Here is a 9,866-nt window from a genome sequence, read left to right as displayed (position 1 = left end):
CCCATGAATTTCCCACAATCATCCCGCAAGGTAGGTTTCAGGAGCCCTGCCTCACAGGTGAAAGGCCTGGAGCTTAGAGAACTTACACGCACGCACACTGCCCAGAGTGGAAGCACCTGGATTTGAGGCCTACCTGAGGAGGTAACAAAAATGCAACCGAGCCAATGTAACGACCTGATCGGCTTTATTCAGTGATTCATGAATCAGGCAGCAGCCCACGTAGTGGGTAGAGGGGACTCCGAGGATCTGTACAAAATGGACGGATTGATTTTATAGGCAGAAATGGGACAGGACAAGGAGGTTATTAGCCAAAGAAAAGAAAGGATTGTTTTAGGCCAGGTCACCTCCCTTTGGGGGTTGGGGGAGGGGAGGGTCTATCAAGCAGATGACCTTTCTAGGCCTGCGAGAGAGGCGGCAACTACAGTTAGGTTAGGTATGAAGTCTTGGCAGGGCGTAGTGACAGTGAGTGAAAGTGACTCCTTTTGGGTCTGTTGTTTTGTTTTTTTCTTTTTTAATAAGATTTTATTTATTTATTTGAGAGAGAGAGAGAGAGCATGGGGCGGGGAGCAGAGGGAGAAGCAGACTCCCCAATGTGGGGCTTGATCCCAGGACCCCGAGATCACGACCTGAGCCGAAGTCAGACACTTGACCGACTGAGCCACCCAGGTGCCCCTCTTTTTTTTTTTTTAAGAAAAAAAGCCCTTTTATTCCCCTTACCCAAATGCTACATCCTTCTCAAGAAGTAACAGTTGATGGCAAAATCTTTCGGACTTATTTCAACCCATTTATCTCTATTAAGTGTTATATAATGTAGTATGCATTTTTAAAAAAAGATTTTATTTTTATTTTAAAGAGAGAGAGAGAGCATGAGCAGGGGGTGCAGGGCAGGGCAGAGGGCAAGAGAGACTCTTAAGCAGGCTCCAAACCCAGCTCAACGCAGGGCTTGATCTCACAACCCTTGAATCATAACTTGAGCTGAAATCAAGAGTTGAACAGAACACTTAACCGACTGAGCCACCCAGGTGCCCCACATTTTTTTTTTTTTAACAATGCCTGTAGGGGAGGAAAAAAATCTTCCTCCACCCATCGTAGGTTGTGCAGTTGGGGCCCTGTGAATGGGACAGGCAAAGACAGACGAAGGAGAGAAAAATCAAACAGTTGTTTATTAACACGCACATTACGTGTGGACATATGGGACGAGCAACCAGTGTGGTGGTTAGAATTTGGGTTTAAATATACCACCTTATAATAACCGTAAGAACCACCTAGATTAAAACTAAGGGGAAGGGGATTTGGGCTGCAGGGTGGAGGACCTGGTGCAGGAAAGTGGCAGGGAAAAGAATGGTAATGGAGGTTTGAGGTTCGTTGAGCAGATTGGAGTCCCAGCCTTCCCCACTGATTTGCGTGGAGAGCCCTCCACTTCCTGTGTGAGAGTAGGAGACTTTACAAATGGAAATTACCTTTATAAATGTAAATTTCCTTTACAAAAAACCCCCTTGTGCCCTGTTTTTAGAGCTTTTCCTGAATCCGCTGGTTTTCAATGGCTATTTTGAGCTAAACCGACTCAAAATAACCCAAAGGCCAAAGAGGCCTATTTTGGGGTGGCTTATGCTGGGGCCTCAACCCTGCTTCTTCCCCCCACCTCCGGCTGCCTGGGAAATGCTCCCAGGACCCTGCTCCGAGGACCCTGTGCCTACAGAAGTTGACTCAAGGTGTTGCTCTCACCATCCTTGATGTAGCTAGTCCAGGATTGTGTAGGGTGGCGTGTGGCCGAGGGAGGGCTGTTGGGGCAGCTGCAGCCCCCTCTGGGCTGGACCCCACCAAAGCACAGGGTGCCTTAGGGGCCCAGCAAAAAGACAATCCCATCAGATGTTAATGTTTGTTTCTCAGCCACAAAAGTACCTCTCCAAAAAACAGCCAGCCCTCCCTCCAAGCAGAAACAGCTGAACCACACTTGGAGAGGTAGCTCTGTGTGTGTGTGTGTGTGTGTGTGTGTGTTAAAGATTCAACTTTTTGGAAAGAAAATCAAATGCAAAGTGAATGTCATACTTTGTAAGCCGTATGAAGAGGATTTGGCAAATTGCTTCAGAAGTATTAGCATTCACAAACTTTGGTTCTGTCAGTTCTAGGAATTTGTCTTAAGAGGGGCGCGTGGGTGGCTCAGTCAGTTAAGTGTCTACCTTCGGCTCAGGTCATGATACCAGGGTCATGGTATCAGGTCCTACGTTGGGCTCCCTGCTCAGCGGGGAGTCTGCTTCTCCCTCTGCCCCTCCTCCCCTGCTCGTGCACTCTCTCTCTCTCAAAAATAAATAATAAAATAAAATCTTTTTTAGAAAGAAGATAATCAGATATGTGCAAATGTATGTATGTACAAGGATGTGCACCATAGCTGGATTAATGAATAGCAAAAATGGGATAAATGTGGACATCCAGCAATAAAGGGATGCTCAAGGAATTACATGACAGCCATATGGTAGACCCTGTGCAGTAATCAAAAAGCAGACTGAGGGGCGCCTGGGTGGCTCAGTCATTAAGCGTCTATTTGGGCTCAGGTCATGATCCCAGGGTCCTGGGATCGAGTCCCGCATTGGGCTCCCTGCCCCACGGGAAGCCTGCTTCTCCCTCTCCCATTCCCCCTGTTGTGTTCCCTCTCTCACTGTCTCTCTCTTTCAAATAAATGAAATCTTAAAAAAAAAAAAAAAAAAAAAAAAGCAGACTGATCTTTGCCTGGGGGTGGATGGGGAGATACCCAACCTGGTCCTTGGGCTCTCGGAGGGATAGAAATTGAATAGAGGCCAAATGGGTTTCAGGCAAGTCTTTACTGGGGCTTATGCTCCAGCACAGGGGAGGTGCACAAAGGAAACAATCCTCAGGCAGACTCCCCAGGGAGAGTTTTTCAAAGAAACCCAGGAGAGAAAATGGTCCCCTGGAAGGATGTAGGGGTGTGGACTTATTAGCACCTGCGAACTTAAAGGTCATGCTTCTGTCACGTGGCGTGTCTAATCAGCACGTTAAATCTCCACTCCCTGAGTGTGATGTTTAGTATTATAACGAGAGGAAAAGTCGGTGAAAGCACTGGGGTCCATCTTGGCGCAGACTAGTTTGGTCTGGTCTCTGCCAGGCTTTGTGGTGAGCATCCGCATCTCAGTTCACATCCCCATCTCAGTTCACATCCCCCACCCTCGAATTTCTGCAAGATCAGCCATGCAAGAGGCATAGAGCCTGAGCTTTTTCTTCTCCTTATGGAGCCAGCCAGGGGTTTTGCAGTCAGGGTAAAGAGACCCACGTGTAGCTCCTGCTTTGTCTCGGGCCGGGACCACCAAGGGTGGACTTTTGGAGGTGATGGATATGTTCACTGCTGATTGTGGGGATGGTTTCCCAGGGGCATACGTGTGTCAAAACTTATTGAACTGTACACTCTAAGTATGTGCGGCTTATTGTATGTCAGTTTCACCCCAATAAAGATGTTTTTTAAAAGAACCATGCATTCATTAAACCATGTTCCAAAAATATTTAATTAAACGGCACATGGTATTGAAATAACAAAATGAAGGGGGAGGGTGAATAATTTTATACAGCCTTTTTGGAGAACAATTTGGTGATTTGCTGAAAAATGTGAAGTGCCTTAACCTAGGAAGTTTCCTTTCTTGGCGTTATCTTAGCAAGTAAATAGCTGGAACGATCTTACCCGCAGCAGTCCAGTGCCATTATACCCCAAACAAAATCTCGCTTCACAGTTACCTACAAGGCGCTCCGTGACCTGGCCTCTCACCACCTGCAGCCACCCTGGTCTTGCTATTCTTAGAAACTACCAAGTTTCTTCTACCTTCAGACCTCTGTGTTTGCAACGCTCTTCATCTGCGACTCCAGCATGCAATTGAGGGCGGCCCCTTCCCTCATCCTATTCAGGTCTTCATGCAGATGTCCTCTCCTGCTCAAAATGCCTTCCCACCGGGGTGCCAGGACACAGCAGGCTTCTGGAAAAAAGAAAGAAGTTGATGTGTATTTCACATCATTTACCAGAATAAGATCCAAATGGACCCAAGTTTTAAATTGGGCAGCATCCCATCTAGCAAATAGAAAGGAGATCCGGGAAGCTGTACAAAATGGAAGGCTTTTACACGCAGAAGGGAGCGGAAAAAAGAAGCTTCTAGCAAAGAGTGGATTGACTCAGGAAGGTTGCCTTCCTTTGGGGGAAGGCAGGGCCTATCAAGCTGGTGACTTCTCTAGTATTGATCAGGAAATTCTAGAATGATTCGTTTAAAATTCTCCTTCTGGGAGGTGCTGAAACTGCAGTTAGGGGTTAAGGTTTTGGTTTGCTGATGTGGGGCACAGGTGACTCTATTTGGGGAACTATCACTTCTTTTTTTTTAATGTATTTATTCACTTTAGAGGGAGAGAGCGCACGAGAGCAGGAAGGGGCAGAGGGAGAATGAGAGAGAACTTTAGCAGACTCCTCGCTGAGCTTGTAGCCCCAAGCTGAGACTATGACCTGAGCCAAAACCAAGAGTCGGACACTCAACGGACTGTGCCACCCAAGGGTCCCATGGAGCCTTGTCACGTCTTTTTTAACAATGGCTATAATCAAAGCTATAGGTCATAACAAGTGTTTGTGAGGATGTGGAGAAAGGGCAACTCCCGTGCACCGCTGTTGGGAACGTAAAATGGGGCTTAGCCAAAAAGAGGAAAGAAGCTAATGTTTCTCAATAGATGAATGGATAAACCAAATGTGGTCTGTTCATATAACGGGACATTATTCAGTCATAAAAAAGGAATATTACAGCATGAATGAACTTCTAAAACATGTTAAGTGGAAGAAGGCAGACATAAAAGGCCACATAGTGGATGATCCCATTTGTATGAAATGCCTAGGACAAGCAAATCCACACAGACCAAAAGGACAGATGTTAGTGGTTGCTTAAGCCTGTGAATATTGGAGGGAAGTGACAAATGACTTTTGGGGTAATGAAATATTTCTGAAATTGACTGTGGCGATTGTTGCACAATTCTGTAAATATACTAAAAACCATTGAGATGTACACTTTTGGGGGGAAATATATACTTTAGATGGATGAATTGTATCATATAGAATTTTACTTTGATAATGCTCATTATAAAAAGACATGCTGGTTAATAAGTTTTTTTTTTCAGCTCAATCTACAAAAAGGTCAACAACCTAGCAGAAAAAATAGGCAAATTATATGAGAAGTACAGTGAAAAGAAATACAAATATTCCCCCAAGTTTGTGAAAAGATACTCAGCCTTACTCATAATGAAAATAAAAAATGCAAATTGAAACTGCACGAAGATACCATTTTTCACTTCTCAGACTGAGGAACACCCAACATTTTGACAGACACTTTTGGGGATACCTGGAGCAACACTGCTCTCATCCCGAGCAGAGGGGAGGGCAAACCAGGACAACTCCAAAGAGGGTGTGAAGGGTTAATTTTATTTGTCAACTTGACTAGGCAATGGAGGTGGGGGGGGGCAGATATTTGGTCAACGATGATTCTGGATGTGTCTGTGAGGATGCTTCTAGATTAAATTTGAATGAGTGGGTTAAGTAAAGCAGATTGCCTTCCCTAATGTGGGTGGGCCTCATCCAATCAGTTAAGGCTTGAAAGGGTGAATTTCCCCTGAATAAGAGGGAATTCCTAACTGCCTAGGAGAGAACTAGCTGCCTTGGAACTGGGACATTGATTTTTTTTTCCCCCTGTCTTCAGACTCAAATAGACACATTGGCTCTTAGGTCTTGAGCCAGCCGGCCTTCCTGCTCTGGAACAATACCTTCAGCTCTCTTGGGTGTCTGTGCTGTGCCTTCCTGCACAGTTTAGTACTTGTCAGTCTCCCTAACTGAATGAGCAAATTTCTCACCATAGATCTCTATATTATATTAAGGTGTATGTATGATATCCTATTGTCTCCAGAGAACCCTAACTAACACAGAGGGCAATTCAGTGATATACATCAGCAGTGTGCACGCACAAGGCCTTGATCCAACTATCACAATTCTGAGGATCGGTGGAAGACCTTTGTGCAGTTATTCATTGCAGCAAGGTTTATAAAGCAAAAGTCAGGACACACTAAACGTCCCAGGGCACAAATAACTCATAGTAAAATAAACTATACGATGGAACACTGTGTACCTTCAAACAATATATAAACTTAAAGGAAGCTCTCTATGCAATTACAGGAAAATAACACTAAGACATTTTTTAAAAAGGCAAACAGAAGGGGGCTACAGCAAGCTTCCTTTTACACGAGAAAGAAGGAAGAGGCACCTGGGTAGCTCAGTCGGTTAAGCATCTGCATTCAGCTCGGGTCATGATCACGGGGTCCTGGGATCGAGCCCCGCATCGGGCTCCCTGCTCAGTGGGGAGCCTGCTTCTCCCTCTCCCTCTGCCTGCCACTCCCCCTGCTTGTGCTCTCTCTCTGTGTGTCAAATAAATAAATAAAATCTTTTAAAAAAGAGAGAAAGAGGGAAATACATGTACATTCTCTTTTTTTGTTGTTGTTATTGTTCATGATTTTTAAAAGTTTTTAAATTCCAGGTAGTTAACATACAGTGTAATATTAGTTTCAGGTGGACAATATAGTGATTCAGCACGTCCATACATCACCTGGTGCTCATCACAACAAGTGCACTCCTTCATTCCCATCACCTATTTTCCCCATCCCCCCACCCACCTCCCCTCTGGTCACCATCAGTGTGTTCTCTGTAGCTCAGAGTCTGTTTCTTGGTTTGCCTCTCTCTCGCTCTCTTTTTCCCTTTGCTCGTTTGTTTTGTTTCTTAAATTCCACATATGAGTGAAATGATACGGTATTTGTCATTCTCTGACTTACTTTGCATAGCGTTATACTCTCTAGCTCCATCAATGCGGTTGCAAATGGCAAGATTTCACTCTTTCTGATGGTATATATGATGATATATAGATCACGTCTTCTTTATCCATTCATCAGTCAATGGACACTTGGACAGTTGCCCTAATTTGGCTACTATTGATAATGCTGCTATAAACACTGGGGTGCATGTACCCCTTCAAATCTGTATTTTTGTATCCTTTGGGTCAATACCCAGTAGTGTGATTGCTGGATTGTAGGGTTGTTCTATTTTTTTTTTTTAAGATTTTATTTATTTATTTGAGAGAGAGAGAATGAGAGAGCACATGAGAGGGGGGAGGGTCAGAGGCAGAAGCAGGCTCCCCGCCGAGCAGGGAGCCCGATGTGGGACTCGATCCAGGGACTCCAGGATCATGACCTGAGCGGAAGCCAGTCGCTTAACCAACTGAGCCACGCAGGCGCCCAGGGTTGTTCTATTTTTAACTTTTTGAGGAAACTCCATACTGTTCTCCAGAGTGGCTGCACCAGTTTGCATTCCCACCGACATTGCAGGAGGGGTCCCTTTCCTCCATATCTTTGCCAACACCTGTTGTTTCTTGTGCTGTTGATTTTAGCCATTCTGACAGGTGTGAGGTGATATCTCATTGTAGTTTTGATTTGCATTACCCTGGTGATAAGTAACGTACATATTCGTTTTTGCTTGTTTTTTTTTTCTCCCCTTATATTTTTATAAGGACATACTGGAAGGATAATAAGAGTGGTTACCTGTGTGTTAGATGGGGCAGGGGTGGGGAGTAAGATTTTCCCTAGATATTTTTTAAAATATTGATTTGATATTCGAACCGTATTAGTGATTCGAGCATATTCCCTGTTCAAAAAATAAAATATCACCTCCTCACCCACATGCAGTGTACTTGTTCCTTGCGCTTCTAAGAGTGAACCCCAAGAGAGTGGCATCTATTTTGTTCACTATTGTACTTCCCCAGCCTGGGAAAGGTACAGCACACAGCAGGTGCTTAAGAAACATGTTTGGGATGAATGATTGAATAGAGTGAGACTGGAAACAAACTAAAAACAAGAAACAACAGAGAATGCTTGAAATAAATAAAGGTGCATTCAAACTGTGGACTATCCTAAAGCAGTGAAGCAGGAGGGAGGTCCAGACCGATTTCCAAAACATACTGTTAAGGGGGGGCGGGCGGGAAGCAAGTTATAGAACTATATACACAACCCAATCTGATCTCCCTAAAAGAAAACTGTGTATTTCTAGATATATATAAGTTGTGATGTAAGAAGTGCAAAAGGTCTGGAGGAAGATACAGCCCACTAACAATTTTGGTTACTTCCAGAGAGGGGAGTTGGATGGGGGTGGGAAGGGAGGTGACAAGGGGGCTTTGGGGCAGCTGTCATTTGTCCCCAAGAGAATCCAACTATTGGGAGAATGAATAACGTTAAATCAAGAAAAACAGGACAGAAGCACTTATATGCCCTACAACTTTCATTTTGTCAACAAGCTGGAAAGGACGGTGAAAAGATCCACAGAAAGCAGCGCGAAAGAAAGGAGCGGTGCCTGGTGGCTCGGTGCGTTAAGCAAGTCAAGCATCGGGCTCTTGGTTTCCTCTCGGTTCACCATCTCAGGGTCCCGGGATCCAGCCCTGCCTCCCCTCTGGGCTCACCGGGAGTGGGCTTGGGATTCCCTCTCCCTCTGCCCCTCGCACTCATGCGCGCTCGCTCGCTCGCTCTCAAATAAATAATAAATCTTAAAAACCAAACACACACACACAGAAAGGAAATGCCACCCAGTGCTACGCAGTGAGATTCCAAGCATCGTCGTAAAGCGTTTTATTTGACCCGTCAGTGTTTCCTGCGCTTCCACAAGGAACACACGTGAACTGTGTAATTTGAAAGCCTCACGAAGACGGACGTGAGCAGCCACCTGGCCGACCGCCCCGGGGGGCGCTGAGCGCTGGACCCGGGCGCCCCCGCCGGACGCGGCGCTGCCAGCCGCTCTGCGCGTGGGGTCCCAGCGCCCCGGTCGCCGCCGGCCGAGGACGGTCCCAGCGCGGGGGGCGCACCTCCCCACTCCAGGCCTGCGCCGTCCCCTTCCCCCGCCGCCGCCTCTCCCTCCCACGCACCCCCACCCGGAGCGCAAAGGAGCGGCCCAGCGGGACCCTGGCGCGCAGATGGGGCTGTGCGCGGGCCCCAGGGGAGCCTCGGCGGGCCGGCAGGGAGGGTGGGCGCCCCTCCCCGGCCTCCAGGACCCGCGGCCACGCGGGCTGCCAGAGACCTTGACCGCGCCCTCGGCCCCCGCCTCTCCCGGGGCATCCAGGCCGGTCCCCGAGTCTCCCGAGCTTCCTGCACGAAAAGCACAAATGCCGGGGAGCAGCGCAACGGGGCGTTTGTAACTGAGACTGCCTCCTGCAACTGCCGGCGACCTCCGGTCTGCTGCTCCCGCCCCGTCTCCCTCCACGCCGGTCATTTCCGTGTCCCCACCCCGTCCCACCCCCGAATTTCCCGGCTCCTCTCTCCCCCCATCAAACGCGAGTGAGCTCAAGGAAATAGCTTATCTGGCGGCCAATTAGCGTCCAACCAATTTCCCTCTTTTCCACTCCACGCAAGTTTTGGCGGGTTGGCCAAGCCGGGCCTCAGCAGGGGACGTGGCTGCAGACCCGAATCTGGAGTGGCGCGGGGAGGCGCCTCCTATCTTAGAGAAGGTACAGCGTGCTGCAACCGGGCCCTGTTGGAGAACCCAGAAGAAGGGATTCTCAGTCTCTTTGGGGGAAATCTGGGGAGGGAAATCTTGGAGTAGGTGGTATTGGAGTTGGACTTTGAAGGCGAAGTGGAAATTTTCCATAGAGGAAAGAAGACAAAAAGTTGTATTTCAGGGTCAAGGTCAGAGTGGAAGCTGGACACCTGCAGCCTCCAGGCATTTGGAGCTGATGTATGGATGCTGTGGGCGTCCACCAAAATGTAGTCTAGACACACCCACTCATCCAACCATCCATCCATCCACTCATCCATCC

Source organism: Mirounga leonina, unplaced genomic scaffold (genome assembly GCF_011800145.1).
Source record: "Mirounga leonina isolate KUSES-001 unplaced genomic scaffold, KU_Mleo_1.0 Mir_166, whole genome shotgun sequence".
In the NCBI taxonomy this organism is placed as follows: domain Eukaryota; kingdom Metazoa; phylum Chordata; class Mammalia; order Carnivora; family Phocidae; genus Mirounga; species Mirounga leonina.
The sequence above is the reverse complement of the archived record's forward strand: the minus strand, read 5'-3'. Positions refer to the sequence as shown.